This window comes from Hyaena hyaena, unplaced genomic scaffold (assembly GCF_003009895.1).
Source record: "Hyaena hyaena isolate Hyena2069 unplaced genomic scaffold, ASM300989v1 scaffold_37, whole genome shotgun sequence".
NCBI classification, from domain to species: domain Eukaryota; kingdom Metazoa; phylum Chordata; class Mammalia; order Carnivora; family Hyaenidae; genus Hyaena; species Hyaena hyaena.
In genome coordinates this window covers 2,738,428-2,756,448 of record NW_024080669.1, presented here as the reverse complement: position 1 = coordinate 2,756,448, position 18,021 = coordinate 2,738,428, and the positions used below count along the sequence as shown (strand labels likewise).

Below are 18,021 nucleotides of genomic sequence, written 5' to 3'. Positions count from 1 at the left end.
CCCTCAACTCCCCCCAAATCCCTTCCACAGATGCTCAGGCTCAAGTCCATTGTACAAACGCACACTCAATTCTAGAAAGAGCCACACTCTTCTGGGCTCTGCAAGGGATCAATGGGTAAACAAGGCAGAGCCTCAGCTCCCAAGGATTGGCAGGGTTTGGAAGCAAAGGGCTCTGGTACATCAACAGGTCCGAAGAGAGCATCAGGAGAGGTAGAGACTACAAAGGAGAGTCCATCGGGGCAGGGAAAGGGGAAGCAAGAAGTACAACAGGGACCCGGGGACATGCCCATGGAGGGGCTGACATTTCAGCTGGACCTTGGAAGAGGGGTGGGATTTTGATGGACAGGGGCAAGAAGAGAGAAAAGTCGGGGCATCCTGGCAGAGGAAACAGCAGCGAGAAGGGGAAATGGGAGGCGGGGATAACAGACAGTACTCAGTTCAAGTTCAAGTTCAGTTCAAGTTGAGCCTCAAGGTATTCATTGGATGGCGGCTGCCTAAGGTGGCTACCGCAGAAGGATTCTAGGATTCTAATGAGGTCCGTCAGGAGAGAGGGCCTCACCCCTTGATAATGTGTGCGTAGCCCAGGAAGGGCGGTGACAGCAATCTGCCAAGTATTCGCCATGTCTAGAGCAAGATACCTTCCAAACAGTGAACGATCTTGTTGAGTGGAGCAGGAGGGGCGGGCGGGGAGAATTCTGATAAGTCAGATGGGGGAGGATCTCGAATGCCAAGCCTGAGGAGTAAAGACCCGTCTTTGTGCCCCTGAGAAAACATTTCTGATCAAGTTACAGTGCTGAAAGACATACTGTTAGAGATTGGGAAGGTGACCAACTCCCTGCTCCTCCGGGCCGCTGCCCGGGGCCGGGCCTCCCCCAGCCACACCTCAGCACAGACCTCCTCAGGCGGACTCCTGGCCCCTACACCCACTTTTTAAAGTCTCGTTGGTACCGCTGGCATTGCCCTTGAGCCGAGTGGCCAAACACACATACAGAGCCTCGGAAAGGATAACACAATGCCCTTCCCTCGCTGCTGCAAGAAACGCCCGTCGGGCCTCCCCTCCCTCCCACACAGCCGCCCCTCCGGCGCCGCACCCTCCCAGTTACCGCACCCTCCCAGTTACCGCACACTCGTCTCTCCCAGGAGGGAAGCAGGGCTGGGGCTGGCTAAGGGTGGGTGCTGGGCGGCGGGGGGGGGGGGGGGGGGGGCGCGGGGGGGGACGGAGAAAGAGGCCACAGAAGTGAGAAGTCTCACTTCCAGGCCACAGAGTCTAAGGAGTAGATGGAAGAGAGGAGGGAGGGATCTCTGGAAGAGGGAGAAGCAAGGGTGAGTTGGGCGGAGCTGGGAGAAAGGGTTCAGGAAACCACATTAGCCTTCAGGTGGGTGTGGAGCCCGGACCCCTGTGCGGGCGAAGCCTGAGGACCTGGCTCTCAGGAACAGGGCTCAAGGGAAGTCATCACTGTGAGACAGGAGGGGTGGGGGGATGAGGGGTCCTGGCCCCCTCACTCTGCTGCTCCCCACCTCTGAAATTCTAGACCATTTAGACCGCCCTTCCCAGCGGGGAAAATAGGCCCGGCCGCATTTCGCTTCCTCCGTGGCCCGTGGCACCTTATGAGAAAGACTTCAGGTTTCCACTGGTTGTTCTCCTCCTTTCCATGGCCAGTTAGCTCTACGCGGTAAACAGCTGACATTTCAGGTGGCACCGCCCCCCCATATTAATTTTGCTCCCCGATGTTCTTCCCTTTGGCACAGTTGATTTCCACATGTGCGGGAGAAAAAGCAATCAGAAGTTTCTCCGGCGATTATCTTTCCATTCTGAGTCACATAATTTCACATAATTGCTGGGTAAAAGCTGCTCAGAAAAAGAAGCCACTAGTTGATGATATAGCAACATATGCTCTATTATTTTTGATTCCATGCAGCAGTGAGGTAGATCAGAATACCCAGTTCTATTGTGAAAATAACTCAGAAACAACCTCCCTCTAAAGTGTGCGGGCTCCAAATTACAGGGGAACTTGATTATCTCATGCCCGTCCCTCTCTCCCTCCGCCCCTGGAGCCTGGAGCCCTGTCCGGTGCTTCTGGTCGGCTTGCCTTCCTTCAGGCTCGGCCCATCGGAAACATGTCTGGAGGGATCACCGAGGCCAGAGTCCTGGCGGGACCCCCAAAGAAAGATGAGACCCACCCCCCACTCCAGACAGGACATGCTGGATGGAACCCTTCTATGGGGCCACAGAACGCTGGGGCCCCATTGCTTAGGCCAACTGGTTACCCCAGACTGTGTTATCCTATGCCAGAGGACACGATTTTGCCTGCGATGTGCCCAGATCTTTGCAACAAAGAAGCCTGTTAAAAGAAGATTCCACTGTATATAAATAGGACAAAGCCAAGATGAGAGGTTTAGCAGATGGAGCTAGAATCCCAGCACGCCAGGGTCAGAATGATTGAGATAAAAGCTCTTACTTTTTATTTGAGCAGGCAGAGGCCCCCAGCAGAGCCATGATGCGGCCAATTCACACAGCCGGTCAGGGCACAGAACCGTCTGTGGCTCCCGTCTGGGGCTCCGGTGTGCGTGGATCAGGAGACAGGCAGGCCAGGCTTGCAGGACAGGAGGCCATGAAGGCAGCGGGGGGGTGCACCAGAGCAATGAGGGGGGTGGGAGGCAAGCACCTGACCGGCTCCTCAGCTCTCCAGGGGAAGGGCACCTTTGACTGAAGACATTCATGGGGCTGCGCTGGCTTCTGCAAGGCGAGCAATGGAATTATGTCCAGAAAGGACCTTCTAAAGGCTTGGAACCCAGCAATTAGTCCCTCAACAGGGGGACAAAAAACAGGGGGGAAAAAAAATACTAACAGAAAATGCTTTCCAATTATCCTGGCCAGGCCAGGTGGCTGATCCTGGTGCAAGTGGCTATTCCCTATAGCCTAGATCTGAGCCTCCTAAACCTGAGGCTCGGCAAAGGACTAAAAAGAGAAAAGGCCCAGGACTAAACAACATCACCGACAAACTGGTCCGATTTACTGAGAGATGGGGGGGCCCTCCATGCTCCTAAGACATCAGTAAGTCTCATTGTTTGTCAGGAAAACAGGACCAGACTGTCTGATCTATTTGCGTCGAGATCATATTGGAGACGGGTGTCTGGCCCCGGCAGCCCTCTCAGGCCTCCTTCGCCTGGGATTCTGTGAAAGGGCCGCGTGCACCTCATGAATGGTACCATTAGTTCTGATGACGTGTGTTAATGAACGGGGCTTGGGGACATGGCCAGCACGAGCCGGAAGATAATGCCCAAACCTGTGCTGTAGCCTGATGAGAATTTAGGTGTGATAGCGCCTCCGTGCTGGAGAGACTGGAATGTTCTCGATCTTCTCTGGCACCCTCTTCCACTGCTGAGCTCTCCCTGCTTCCCCATCCATGCAGGGGCAGCCAGGCCTCCTTGGCATTCAGACACCCCCCCGCCTCCCCTCCCCCAGAGACCCTTTCCTCTCTGAACTGCTCATCACCTTTCTGCTTCCCACCCCGGACACTTTGGCCTAAAGTTTTCTGGGGCCTTTACTTGCCAGAATAAAGGGAAAGCAAAGAACAGGACAGTCATCATCTACTTGACAGTCGTGTCTGGAAGAGCTCGTGGGGCACTTTTCCGGGCTCCGTCCTGCTGAGCCCAGAACTCCCCTGGCTCCTTCTCTGCCACGGCTGCTTGCAGGATGGGAGGGGTGTCCCTTCTCTCATGTGACCACTGAACCCGGAAACAGACCAGGACCGCACTGTGGCCCCAAACCCCCAAGTGTGTGCCCTACACTCTGACCTCAGACCCCTGGCGCCTCCCCCAAGCTTCATCATCTATAAAATAGTGGCTGGATTCCTGATCATCTTTGGCCCCTTCTGGGAAGCTGCTCAAACCCCCCTTCCTCATACCGCTATGTGACACAGCCGGGGCCTCCCTGACCGTAGAGGCCGCTGTGCAGTGAGCCGCCCGCCTCCACCCCCAGGCCGCTGTGCCTCCACCCCAGGTTCATGGCCATGAGCCAAGGGCTGTAGAACAGGAGCCTCGTGAAGAGGCATGTCAGGGGCCAGGGCTCTCCCTGCAGCTCACACACAGCCAGTCCTCACTCACGCCGCACACCTCCTGGGGCACAGCCTCGGTGTGAAAAGGAAGGTGGAGGAAAGACGAGGGAGTCTTTGAGGTGGTAGGAGACAGTGAGCTGGGCGGTAGGCACAAATAAGCAAAGTGCTGGCAGCTGGGGGCTTGGGGCTGGGGACAGAGGTCTGCCTGCGACACAGGAGTCCTTCTGTGAACTCCGTGGAAGGCAACGTGAGGAACTGAAAAGTCTGAGACCGGGAAGCCATATCTGAAGCCCAGTCTAGGGGCCCGGAGTGAAATAAGAGGTGATAATACGCATCACGACAAAGAGCCTAGGAAGTATGGATTACCATCAGACTCATTTTAAAGGCAAAGAAACGAAGGTGGAGAAAGAGAGGTCCCCTGGCAGGTGAGAGCTGGATTCTAGGCTTCAGCCCAGCTGTGTGAGGCTCCGGGCTGAAGGAGGAAGGGGAGGCTTCCTGCTGGGAGCACTGAGGCTGGGGGGACCTCCCGAGGAAGCTGCCATCCTGTACCCTGCTCCTCCCCCAGCCTCCTGGCTGAGCTCTGCACAGGGGGGCACAACAGAGGGCACTCCTGCCCCTCGGGGAGCACTTACCAACCAAGCTCCCCAGCATCTCAAGCTTCATGCATATTCACACGGTGAACACAGTGCCGGCCAGCTTACCCTGGAGGGAGACTTCACATTCCCTTGTTGGACAGAAAGCTATTTACTCAGGAAGGTGACTTTTTTTTTTTTTTTTTTTTAACCAGATTACAGAGCTGCACAGCTGATGAGGCTGCATTTGTGTCACGCCAACTACTGTTCTCGGTGGTTTCAATATACGAACTCACTTAATCCTTCCGAAAGTTCTGGGGAGCGGCTCTGATTCGGATAATCCCCATTAGACAGTTTCCCCATTCGGAGAAACTGAGGCCAGGGAAGTGAACTTGCCCAAAGTCCCCGAGCTAGAACGTAACAGAGCCTGGATAAGAACCCAAGTCATGTGGCTCCAAAGTCCTTGCCGTGAACCACTCTACTCACCTGCCACTCTGCCACTTGTAGTTGTGTGGCCTTGAACAAGCTACTCCACCTCTTGGAGGCTTCGATTCCGAAACGCAGAACGAGAATAATGACCTGTATCTCAGGAGTCACGAGGATGAGAAGAAATCCCTTTTGTGCGTCGGCAGGCACACTGGTCTGCCCACGCCCTGTCCTTCTGAGAAGAGCAACTCCTTTTGGAGGGGAGACGGCGCCTCCCCCACTCCAACCCTACACGTCTCCTGGCTAAAAGGAGGTCTGAGACGTCAGTGGTGCCCCAGGGACTGTCACTTGGTGGGAACAAATGGAGGAAGGGTCAAAGCAGCCGAGCAGTGAGGTGGCGGGGAGGGGAGTCTGTGGGGGAGTCAGCCCTCTGCCTGCGGGAGCAGAGGAGCAGAGAGAGGGGAGCGGGTCAGGGTGGGTGTGCCCTGGCCCCCCAGCTCCCACACCAGCGCTGTCCGTCCTGCGGTTTGGCTCCGAATGGGATACCTGCCTTGTCTAACAGACCTGGAGTCAACCTTCTCTTGTTTACAGTAGAAAGAGCTGTCAGGTCAGAGCCAAGTTCTAGGCCAAGTGAACAGCGACTGCTCTTTAAGCATCAAGGGTTGACAGCATGACTATTGACATTCCCCAACTCCTTCCTCAGCTTCCTCTCCATTTTCTTCTACCTCCTCATGGGAAATGGGGAAAGGAAAGAGAGAAGAACGGAGCCAGGGAAGGGGCCCTGGACCCCTCCTCTCACCTCCCTTCCTTCCTCCTCCAGCCACCCTCCAACCTCTGGAAGTCTCCAGCGTCCTCCTGACTGGCAGGAAGGGGCCCTCAGCCCATGGCAGACATAGGCAGAGAGGGGCTGGGAAGGCTCAAAAGGCCCCCCAGGGCCACTAGCTTCTCTTTCCCCAAGAAAAACTGCCAGCTTCATCCAGGGCCATAGACCTGCGGCATGGGGAGATCTCAGTCACTGGGGCTCCTGACGCTGGTGACACATCGTCCTCCACAGGGCAGCCGCACCCCGGAGACACAGCAGCAAGAGAAACCAAGGACCCAAGGCAGTAGAAGAGGAAGGGGATCCCAGAGGAAGAGAAATTGAACAGGGGAGAGAGGCTGACAAAGGAAATCCACGATGAACCGATGAACCGAGGTCGGCCAAGGGCAGAGTCCCAGCAGAGACTGAATGCGAGGAAGGGGGACGGAGGGACACAGGTGGCAGAGCAGAGGCGGGGACTGCTGAGAGGAGATGGGCTGCTCTGAAGAAGCATCAGACATGCCTCCGTGCCACTGTCCTGCCCGCAAGGCCTTCTCTGCATCCCTCCCCCCCCACCCCCTGCATGCCCCAGCCAGGGCACGGAGACCCACAGGCAGGGCCAGGCACACTTCGGCAAGGCCAGGGTACCATGCCTCCGGCAGCCCTAATCCCCTGCCTCTTGGGTTGAAGGGGGTTGGGACAAGATACGCCAGGACAGAGCCCCCCCCCACCCATACCCCCAAGTGTACCCGTGGCTGCTGTAAAAGAAAGGGGGAGCACCCTCCCTGCCCCTGATCCCCGCCCACAGGGGCTGAAGGGGCCGAGGGTGGCGATGGTGATGTTGATAACGCCGTTTGGAAGACAGCCCACTTACCAGACGATTTCACAAGCACATATGACACTGGCATCTGCCATTTTACAGATCAGAAGGGGCGAGGCCCATACTTACTTGCCCGCGGCCCCACAGCCAACAGTATCGGCTCCTGATTCCACGGGGGCCGAAACACTAACGGTGCCCTTCTACGCTTGCCGCCTCCCTGGCCAGTGTGGCAATGCATGGGGACTCAGGGGGATGAAAAATATTGACCCTGACCCCAAGCCCAAGCTAGGCTCGTCGGATGGGCATGTTCTCACTCAGGCCAGAGGGGAAATTCGGGAAAAAATAACGCAAATTAAGTCAGATAGCTGTGTGTAACTTCCGCACGCATCATGTCACTTTCATCCTTCACAGCTGCCGGCTCAACTGTGCTCTGTCCACTATGATCGATGTTAGGGGAAGGCTGAGACCCCGGAGCCCCTTGGGAGGAGACGGGGGCCTGGCCGGTCAGCCATCGCGGGAGCCCAGCTCACAGGTCTGCCCCTCGCCCCCAGCTGAAGCACCCTCATGTTCCTCCTCTGCCTCCACCGCCCACAGCAGCTGCTGGGTACCCTGCTGTTCACCTGCCTGTGAACAGCAGCGCCTTTAGACAGTGTCCCACACCACTTGCAGGTGATCCCGTCCATTGGGGCTTGGGGAAGCCAACACAACTACTGGCCAAGCCCCTGGCAGCCTTTCAGAGCGGGCTCCCAAGCTGCAGATCCCTCCTTTTTTTTCTTTTCCTAGTATAGATCATAATTAGATCAGGGTATAGAACCGAACAAAAGACCACCTCTACTCAAAAACAGATCCAGACCCACAACATTCTCCCAGGGGAAGATGTTTTAATTTCGCCAAATGCTTCTTTTCAAATACTTCCGATCCTAATGGTCACTTACGTTTCAGCCTGTGTTTCTCAATCAGATTGCTTTCCAAACAGCTGAGATCTGCCTGCATTTAGGCGGAGCAAAGAAAGGTAATGTCGGAACATGGTGTAACTTTGGGAAGAATGGTACTATTATCCTTCTGAGAATCAAATTCATACACCTTTAGTGATGGGGAACTGCGTCATCGCTGAGGGTACTACAATGACACAGTCACTGCTTCCAGGAGCTTACAGTCTAACAGAGCTCACAGTCCCCGCCCCCCGCCCAAGGTTGTACATGTATCTGTGGCTCAGTCCCAGCCATGCTCACTCCTGCAGTATCTCTACGATCTGGCCTTCTCTTCCGCTGCTCACCCTACTTCAGAACCTTGCTACTGCCTCCGTGGCTGCCACTTAACTGCAACCGCTGCACCCACCTTCAGCCCCCTCCTTCCTGTCCTGGACAGGCTGTCCTAGACAGACTGGCTACCGCATGATTAATCCACCTAATGTCTTCTGATCACTTCCTTCTCAAACCCAAACACATTCGTGGTACTCTCCTACTCATTTTTTAAAAATCAGAAACTTTTGGGGGTGCCTGGGTGGCTCAGTTGGTTAAGTGTTGGGCTTTGGCTCAGGTCATGATCTCACTGTGAGTTTGAGCCCCACATTGGGGTGCACACTAACAGTGCAGAGCCTGCTTGGGATTCTGTATCTCCCTCTCTCTATCTCTGCCCCTCCCCTGCTCATTCTCTCTCTATATATATTTCTCTCTCTTAATCTCTCTCTCTCTCAAAATAAATAAACTTTAAAAATACACTTTATTTGAATAAGTAAATAAATAGAAATTTAGGGGAGGACCCTGGGTGGCTCAGTCAATTGAACGTCCAACTTGATTTCAGCTCAGGTCATGATCCCAGAGTCATGGGATCAAGCCTTGCATTGGTCTCTGAAATGGGTGTGGAGTCTGCTTAAGATTCTCTCTCTCTCTCTCTCTCTCTCTCTCCCCCTCTGCCCCTCCCCCTCTCATGCTCTCTCTAAAAAAAAATTTTTTTTAAAAGAAAGAAACGTTTTATTGTGGCATATAAATACCTCTAAGTCTATCCATTTTCTCCCCTTCCAGTATTTTCTCCCGTACTTTCAGCTAAGATAGTCTTGCTGTTCCCACCACTTAGAATGTCCTTCCCTCAAGCAAAATGAATACAAAAACAGAGAGGGAGGCAAACCATAAAAGATTCTTCAATACCAAGAACACATTGAGGGTTGCTGGCGTGGTGTTGGATGGGGGGATGGGCTGCAGGGGCGAGGGGCATTAAGGAGGACACTTGCTGGGATGAGCACTGGGTGTTAAACGTAAGTGATGAACCACTAAATTCTATTCCTGAAAAAATTAATTAATTGAAAAATAATAAAAATTAAAAACAATACAAAACAAGAATGCCCTTCCCTCATGTGCAGCCAAGGCTGAAAAATGCTGTCTTTGTCCAACTATGTCTCTAGCCTACGGACTTAACTGTACCCATCCTTTCCCCAGACTCCCCAGCACCTGTTGCCTGTCATTAGCACTGATCTGGTACACAGCACTTTCTGTTTCCTGCCCTCTTTAACAAGGCTCTCCGAGCCGAAAAGTCTCTGTGCTGCCCCATAACTTGCAAGAGCTGAGGTGGTACAGACAGCCAGTGAGCACGGGTTGACAGATGGATGTTTGAAAGAGCACAGCTCTGATCGCCAGGCCCTGGAATTGGGTTGGGGAGGCGCGGGGGGCACCGAAATCCCAGTCCTATCAACAGCAACAGTGATGATTCACACTGATCGCACGTACCCTTGATGTTGATGTGGTATGATGAAAATAGCATTCCGCCTCTGTGATTTTCCTCCCAAAAAACCCATCAGCCCGGTCGAATCATGAGAAAAACATCAGACAAATCTGAGGTTGAGGGGTATCCTACAATATATATGACCAGTCCTTCCTCAAAACTCTCAAGGTCATCAAAATCCAGACAAGTCAGAGAGACTGTCACAGTCAAGAGCTGCCTAAGGAGACAAGTGAGTAGAATGTGGTATTCCAGACCAAATCCTGGAACAGAAAAAGGACATTAGGTAAAAACAAAGGACCTTCAAATAAACTATGGACTTTAGTTAATAACAATGTATCAGTATTGATCAATTGCAACAAATAAACCACATGAACATAAGATATTAACACTAGGGGAAACTGGCGGGGGGGGGGGTGATATTGCATCTGTATTATCTGCTCGATTCTTCTGTTATGTCTGAAACTATTCTTAAAGAAATCAAATCTGTTAAAAAAAATAATACAAAAGTTTAAATTCAGTTAAAAACAGGGCGCCTGGGTGGCTCTGTCAATTAAGCATCTGACTTCAGCTCAGGTCATGATCTTGAGGCTCCTGAATTTGAGCCCCACATTGGGCTCTGTGCTGACAGCTCAGGACTTGGAGCCTGCTTCCCATACTGTGTCTCCCTCTCTCTCTGCCCCTCCCTCACTCATGCTCTCTGTCTCTCTCTGTCTCAAAAATGAATAAATGTTAAAAAAAAATTTTTTTTAATTCCATTACAAACAAAACAGCCCCCAAACCCATCCCCATCACCTCCCACCTCTGTTCACCGTCCCAGCAAGCAGTGTGCATCTCTGTGCCCTGTTCATGACGTCAGAGGCTCCTGTAACAGGGGCCAGGCTTTTATGGTTCAGAACCACAGAGCCAAAACCCAGCATAGGCTTTAAAAGCTTCATTTAAAACAAGTGTTTTGGGTCTAACCAGAGGTCACTGATGGTTCTGTGGCCTCCAGAGGAAAATGCAACCTGTTCCCTGGATTTGCATTTTAAATGCCCCTCAGATGAACATTAACCATCAATTATTCTGTTTAATAACCTAACTTGAGATGACTGGCCCCCTTACAAAGTTCCAAAGAAGGGCTGATGAACAGAGAGCACTCAAAGCCTGGAACTGAGGAGAGAGGAGAAGATAGTGACATTGTGACAGGCCCAAGGGACCTGAATTACTGAATCCCCTGCACTGCTCCAAGGCAGCTATAAACGAGACAAGGCACCTCGGGCCCAGACCATCATGCTGACACCTCCCAGGGTGGCCCCTTCCTGCTGGGTCCCTCTCATTGCCTTGCAGGGCCTCCCCGAGTGCCCCCCTCTCTGGGTTTGCCCCCTTCACTCATGGAGGAGGGCGCCCCCACATCTGGAGGCTGGAGGCTGAGCCCACGGGTCCCCGTGACTCAAAGCTGTTTCTCTGGAGCCCAAACCCAATCTCGCCTGGCTGCACAGGGGGTGTGGGAGGGACAAAGCTCCTTTGTTATGTCGCGAGGACCTATTATTTTAACCCAGAGCCACCTTTATCTTTAACGTGGAGTTCCTTCTGGGGAAGAGACACACAAGGAAAAAAAGACCTGACCATGAAAAGAAATAAAGCTCTTTCCTTGGAAAGAGATACACAGAGTTCATAAAGCACCAACACATGCCTGGTTTCTACAAATTCCCCAGGAAAGACCCCAAGCTGACCCACCAGTGGGGGCCCCATGCCTTGGCAGCCCCCGCTGTCGCGGACAACCGTGACATTCCTCACAGTACCACCCCAGCCACTGCCCTGGGACCTCCTCCCGACAGCCCAGACAGAGAGTAGTGCAATGTGGCCAAGTCCGGCACAGGCCAGGGACACAGTCTGCCCAGAGTCGGGGAGCACGCCTGCTGCCTGCCCATTACAAGCTCAGGGGCCCAGGCCCCTCCCCCCAGGGGAACTCAATCCAGTTCCAGGGAATGTAGACAGTGGGCGGCATCGTGCAGGAGCCCCGGGCCAGGGCCCCCCCAGCAGGCTGGGCAGGCGTGCGTGAGTCAGGCCAGCAATGGGATCACCTCCTCCACATGCCTGCTGACAAAGGCCCCTTCAAGAGAGGCCAGACAAGCCGTCCCAAGCACAGAAACAGAAACCGAGAGTAGCTGCCAAGGCCAGAGGCCCACGTCACCCAGCCCACACTCAGACCACAGCACCAGGCAGCCTGGCCAGGCCCCTTGCACTTCCCCATCCAACAGCCCGCTCCTGGAAAGCACAGCTCTGGCCTGCACGTCCCAGCCTACAGGGCGCTTTGCATATATTCACACTGTCTTGCTTCACAGTGGCAGAGGTAGCGGCCTGGGGACAAACCCTGAGCCGAGGGTAATGAGCCCTCCCTCCAGATGGCAAGGGCGCGTACAGAGGGTACAGAGGGTCTACCCAACCTCGGCTGCCTCCTCCCCTCCCTCTTGCCACGTGGCCTTCTTCTGTTCCCACTGAGTACCTCTCCCCACGGGTCACTGGTTAGTGTCTCCCCCATCAGACCATGAACTCCCTGGGCGCAGAGGCACATCCCAGGCATCTTTGGGGCTCTGGTGCTTAGCACAGTAGCTGCTCAGTAAATGTCGACTTCTCAGTGAATGGATCTTGGGTACGATTATCCCTTGTGCTTATAATCCAAGCCAAGCTCAGAACAACCTGAGAACCTGCACAGACATTTTCAGGAGTTTAAAACCTTTCTCAGTGCCCCCTCTCTCTTCCGCTGCTTTACTTCTGCTCTCTGGGGCTCTGTCAAATCCCACTCACCAGAACGGTACGACGAATCAGCCTCCCTCCACTGACCCTCAGATCTTCAGCTTCCCTCCAGACCTCGGAGGGGCTCAAATTCATGGTTTTTGGCCTCTACCAGAGGAACCGCCCACACGGCCCCGGCGCGGGGGCAGGAAGGAACGCGCGCCTCGGGAATGTGAGGGATGCACCTGGCTGCTCGGAGTGACAGGCGGGGAGGCAGCTCTGAAGGACAAGTGGGCTTTCAACACCTCCTGGTGGGTGAGGACTTTCTCCCATATGCTCAGTTCACACATGCTCACTGGACTTTCTCCCGGTGTCCAGCACGACACCAGGCACCGGGAGGGGGACAGATCTTGCCTCTGAAGAGGCAAGGAAGGTGGAGGGGAGAAGGCATGTACCTAAGAGCTAAAATCCAGGCACAGTGAGCCTCGTACTGCAGGGGGAGTGGCCACAGGGCGTTCAGCGGGTCAAGGGAAGGAAAGGGTTTCTGTTCACTGGGAATTAGGAAAAACTATCTGAAAGAATGAGCACTTGGGGCGCCTGGGTGGCTCACTCAGTTGGGTATCCGACTGGCTCAGGTCATGATCTCGCAGGGGTTTCGAGCCCCACGTCGGGCTCCATGCTGACATCTCAGAGCCTGGAGCCTGCTTCGGATTCTGTGTCTCCCTCTCTCTCTCTCTCTGCCCCTTCCCCACTCATCCTCTGTCTCTCTCTCCTTCAAAACTAAATCAACATTAAAAAAAAAAAAAAAAGAATGAGCACTTGAGAGGAGCCTCGAAGGCTGATATAACAACAGCAAGTCACTCCGTTCCCATAATAATAATGTCATTACTCTCATTATCATCACAGCAGCTAATATCCACTGTTTATACTATTCTGGGCATCACGTGAAACCCCTTACACAGCTCACCTCCATCATCCTCGTGCTCGTGTGACAAGTAAGGAAACTGAGGCCTAGAAAGTTAAGAAAACTAGGAAGCATCAGAGCGCAAATTCGAACCCAAGCCCGTGTGTCTCCCAAGGCCACCAGCCGCTGTTCAGCAGGCCGAGGGAGGGCTCATTCCGGGTAGGACCCGAGCGCAGGCAGACAGAATACGCGGCCAGGGATGCCCACCTGGGGACAGTGCCTGGAGCATGGCCACAGCCCGGTTATGAGAGCCTCAGTGCTGGGCCCAGGCACCTGTCCTTATTAATGGACAACGGAGAGCCACGGGAGGTGTGACGCCGCTGGACTCCATCCGCGGGACGGCTGGCCAAGCAGATCGGGGCCGAGAGAACAAGCGGAGAGGCCGTCACAATGGTGTGGGTGCCAGACTGCAGCTGGGTGAGGAGAGGAGGAGGGTGGGGACCTGTGAGCATGTGCCCAGGGGCGAGGGATGGCGGGTTAGGTATGTGTCAAAACGGGAAAGTGTGTGCATGTGTGAGCCCACGTGTGCGAGAGCGCCGGGTCCTTCCAGCTGAAGAAGGTTGCAGAGCCGTCCTGATGGGAGGAGGGGACAGGACGAGGGGACTGGTCATGCTGAGGAGGACGGTCTGTGAGCGGGAAGCTGTTCTTTCACAAATCTGCAGAGTCCCGAGAAGCCCACACGGCCCAAGGGACTCAGTGCACATTTGTTCAAAGGAAGCCCAGGTCAGATATTCTGAGCGGGAACGGCCACATTCCCATGGCCCAGCCTGGTCCCCAGGGTCCCAGCCCCCTTCCCGGACTCGTACTCCGCCCCACCCCCACCCCTGGCCGCCCTGAATATCTTAGTCACAAACGTGCTCCTGTGTGGGATCCAAGCCGACTTCATACTTCCCCAGGTCAAGGTCTCCCCTCCTCCCTCTTATTCCAGAGCAGAAAGGATGTTGCCAATTGGTTCCAGACTTTTGTCTCAGCCAGAGATGTTCTGCTTCTCATCAGGCCCAGAGAGCCCTGCTCAACTCCTGGGGCCACGGCCACAGGGTGGCCAAAGGCTCTCCCTCTGGGGAATTTCATAGCCCCACCAAATGGTGGCCCTGGGTCTCATCCTCTCCAGGGGACACCTCTTTCGACATTCTACCCAGCCTGTTTTAATGCTGGCAGAACGGAACAGATAGGCCAGTGTCCAGAGGGGGCCGGCTCCTAGACCCAAGAGAAGAAACTCCATTTCAGCTTCTGGGGCAACTCCCGTCGGACTGGGTGAAGGGGGAGGCTTTCTCCAAAGGAACCAGAGACCAGACCCTTTCTCGCTCAGCTCAGCTGCATCCCTGAATTACGAATTAATGAGTACAATTTGGCACCTGGAGTGAAGAGGACTCTCAAGATTGTATAATCTACCAAAATTAGAGGAAGAAATGGCTTAGAAATCATGGAATCTAAACTCCTTATTGACAGAGGTGGAAACAGAGGTCTAAAACGTTGGAGGCTTTCACCTGCCCAAGATCAGTCTAAACTATTTCTGACTTTCACCAAAAGTCCAGTTTGTATCCAAAAGGATATCTGTGGCATGAATGCACTTGCCCTTGGGCCAAAGCCAGGACTAGAACCTGGGTCCGTGCCCTCAGGCTCATAGCCTTTATGCTTCAGGCTCTCTGCCTCCGGGGACTGTGCCTGTCACGGCTGGTTTGCTTCCTCCAGGGCGCTCAGGCACTTGGGCAGAAGCAGATGGGTGACTTGTTAGACAGTGAGTGAGTCCTAGGGGCTGCCTGGCACAGTCTGCCCTCCAGAGAGCAGCCAGCTAAGCCCAACAGGGCTGGGGGGCAGGGGACCATGAGCTCCGGACGGAAGATCCAGGTAGACGACTCGCCTAAGGCTATTGGAAGTTTCCAGGGTCTAGGGAACTGGTCCTTCTCTGCTGTCCCTAGCCACGCCCTCCAAGAAAACATAATGGAGGAGGCTCTTTGCTCACCAGGGTACCCACCCTGGGCACCTGCCCTTTAGAAAGGGTCATCTCAGTGCTGGCAATAAAGAAAAGAAGGCAAGAGACGTGGGATGGGAGTATGGCATCACAGATCCTGGCAGAAAGTCAAAGACGCTGCGCCACTGCTGGGTGTGTGACTTCTGAGCCTAAGTTTGCTCGTCTTCATGATGTCCTGATTGGGTGCTCTCTCAAGGCCCCTCCTGGCTCTCAGAAATCTAGGATTCTCTTCTCCCTCACGCTAGTGTTCCCAGTAATTCATACACAGTAGGTACTGAAAACAAGTCACTGAATGAATGAATGAATGAAATGGATCCTCAGTCAGTCCAAAGTGCATACAGAAGCCGGGAAGGCAATTCTTCCCTCTGGTGTTCACCGCCCAGAACACCACCGAAGGCACGGGTCTCGGAAATGCCCTGGCAATGCAGGAGCCCTCTGCAAACTGGCTTCATCTCCCAGATGCACAGATGTGGTCGGAGGAGCCACGGGAAGCAGGAAAATGAGCCTAAAGGAGGGAGGGTGGCCTGGACCCCAATAGGAGCAGATCACCCCGACGTGTGCTCTCTTACCACCTGGCTTCTCTCCATCCAACCCCTCCTGGCCCTGTCTCCACTCTGTGTCCCCTTCCCGCCCTCCCCGTCCTCCCTCCTTCGCGGAACCTCTGAGCCTTCAGCTGTCCCCGAGCTGCGTGATCCTGTTAGCCAGGAAGACTCGGGGGCTGAGATGAGACGGCCAGGGGGGCCGGGAGCCTCAGCTTTCTCAGGGTCAGGGCAGGGAGGAACAGCAGCGGGGGACTTAAATTCTGGTGTGTGCACAGCGTCTCAAGTCCAGTCCCAAGGAGAGGGGCTGCTCTTTGAGGGAAGCTGGAAGCTAGCAGCGCATTTCTCTCTACCTTCCAACCCAGCGTTCCCAGGGAGAGGTTTCCTTCTGGCCTTCCTGAGCCTTCCCTGCACATGTTACCCGGCACAGAGCTAGCTGAGGCAGGAAACTGCCCTCTCTTCCAGCTGGAGACCTAGCTAGAGGAAGTACTGTGTGTGTGTGTGTTATTGTTGGTGTGTGTGTGAGAGCATACGCAATGCAATGGTAGGGTGGAATGCATGGCATTGAGGGTGCTGTATGCCACTGTGGTCCATGTATGGTGGATTTGGTGTGTGCGGTATAGTTGTGGTATGATATATACATACGTGTGGTGTGTTTATGGAGTGCGTGGTGCCACAGACTGCATGGGGTGTGTGTGTGTGTGTGTGTGTGTGTGTAGTGTGATATGCATGTATATGCGTTTGGGGTGTTAGGGGCACGTTTGGGGTGCGTAGTGGGGGGCAACTGGAGTGAGTAAGCCCCACCTCGGCTCCAGGTGGGAGCCAGCTACCCAAGGTCTCCTCACCACAGAAGCCAGGGATAACCAGTAGCTAGGCAACCATGTTGGGGGGAGGGGAGGAGATATGGAGGTGAGGAATGGGCAGGAAAAGGAGGGAGGCTGAGAATTGAAGAGGAGTTTCCATGGCAACTGCCAGGGAGGTCACGTGCAAAAGGCTAAGTTGCAGAAACAGATACACACATCCACACGCACACGATATGAGGGCGCTGGGCCGCCAGGGTGGGGGTCCTTCCACTGAGGACATGCGGGTCCATCTCCAAACCTGGAAATCCAGGTCCAGCCAGAGAACCCACCGCCAAGGAGACAAAGGAAGTGAAGGCAGAAGGCTCAGCAGCCACAGCCCCCTGGGGTGCGGGGTTTGGCAGCAGGGGCCCCCCAGGGCCCACCCCCAGTGCGTTCTCTACCAGCCACCACTTGTAAGAGCCAGAAGCAGGCGCCAGAACAGCCAGAGCCGCTCTTCAACTGTCCGAGGGAGCCCAGCAAGTCACAATGGGGGAGGCTCTGCCAGGGCCAGCGCTGCTGGGGAAAGGGGCTGGCATAAGGGAAGGAGCGAATGGGGGGCCGGGGAGGCCCCCTGGAAGAAAACAGGGCTGGATAAACAAGAAGGAGAGGGGGGAAAAAAAACTGATGCAGACGTTCTCCTGAATCCCGTGCTCTGGAACCCCGGCCCTTCTTTACCTTCATGCCCCCCATCCCCTTGACCACCGCCCGGCCCCAGCCCCCCTGCCCCCCAAGCACCAAGCCAGCAGTCCCATTTTGTATTGCTCTGTGGGTCTACACTCGCATCCAGCCACCTCCCCGTCTTCACATGCCCACGCTCCGCTTAAGCGTCCACGGCCTCCCAGTAACAAAGGGGAAACTCCGGCTGGAAACGGGGTGGGAGCTGCCCCTTCCTCTGCTCCCAAAACACCGTAGCCCCAAGCCCTGGGCGGAGGCGAGCGAGCTGCCGGGGCCCCAGCTTCACCTGCACCCCGCTCCCCTCCCCGCAGAGGCCGCGCTCCCCTTCCGACGCCCACCCCCCGGTTTACACACACACACACACACACACACACACACACACACACAGCGCGTTTCCGCTGCCCGAGGCTGCCGGGGTGTGGGGGGGGGGGACCCTCGAGGGCCGCTCACACCCACTGAAACAAACAAAACGCGGCAGCTCCAGGCTCCGGGACCGGCCCCCATCCCCGCCCCGGCCCCCCGCCGTCCTCGGAAGCGGAGCCCAACTTTGCCTCCCCTCGGCCGCCGCTTACCTGCGCTGCGCGGGGCCCCTCGGAGACGATCCCCGAGGACGCACGGAGTCCGAGGAGCTGGGAGCGGCGGGGCTGGGGGCGGGGCGGTGGGAGAGGCTCTCGCGTGTTTCCCGCCTCCCCTCCTGCGCAGGGCTGGGGCGGGCGGGAGCGGCGCGGCCGGCGGGTGGGAGAGGGGGCGGGGCGCGGCCGGGCGGGGCTCGGGGACGGGCCGCCGCGGGGTCACCGCCGGGCAGCCCCCCTGCTCTCCGCGCCCCCCGGGGGGAGGGGGCGCCTCTCAGGGGGATGGGGTGGGGGCCGGCCCGCTCCAGAAGCAACAGGAGACGGGCGCGGGGGGGGGGGGGGGGGGGGG

The 18,021-nt window shown here is 55.5% G+C and overlaps 1 protein-coding gene across 2 annotated transcripts in view; it reads right to left on the bottom strand.

Moving 5' to 3' along the window:
• The window catches only part of FXYD6 (FXYD domain containing ion transport regulator 6), a 31,159-nt gene extending 13,374 nt beyond the window's left edge, over positions 1-17,785 (bottom strand). The window contains exon 1 of one of the 2 annotated variants that reach the window (XM_039229406.1): positions 17,673-17,785. The gene's annotated coding sequence lies outside the window, so the exon portion shown is untranslated. The remainder of the gene's footprint in view (positions 1-17,672) is intronic. The other variant, XM_039229404.1, reaches the window with a different exon arrangement.
• Positions 17,786-18,021: the final 236 nt, after the last annotated feature.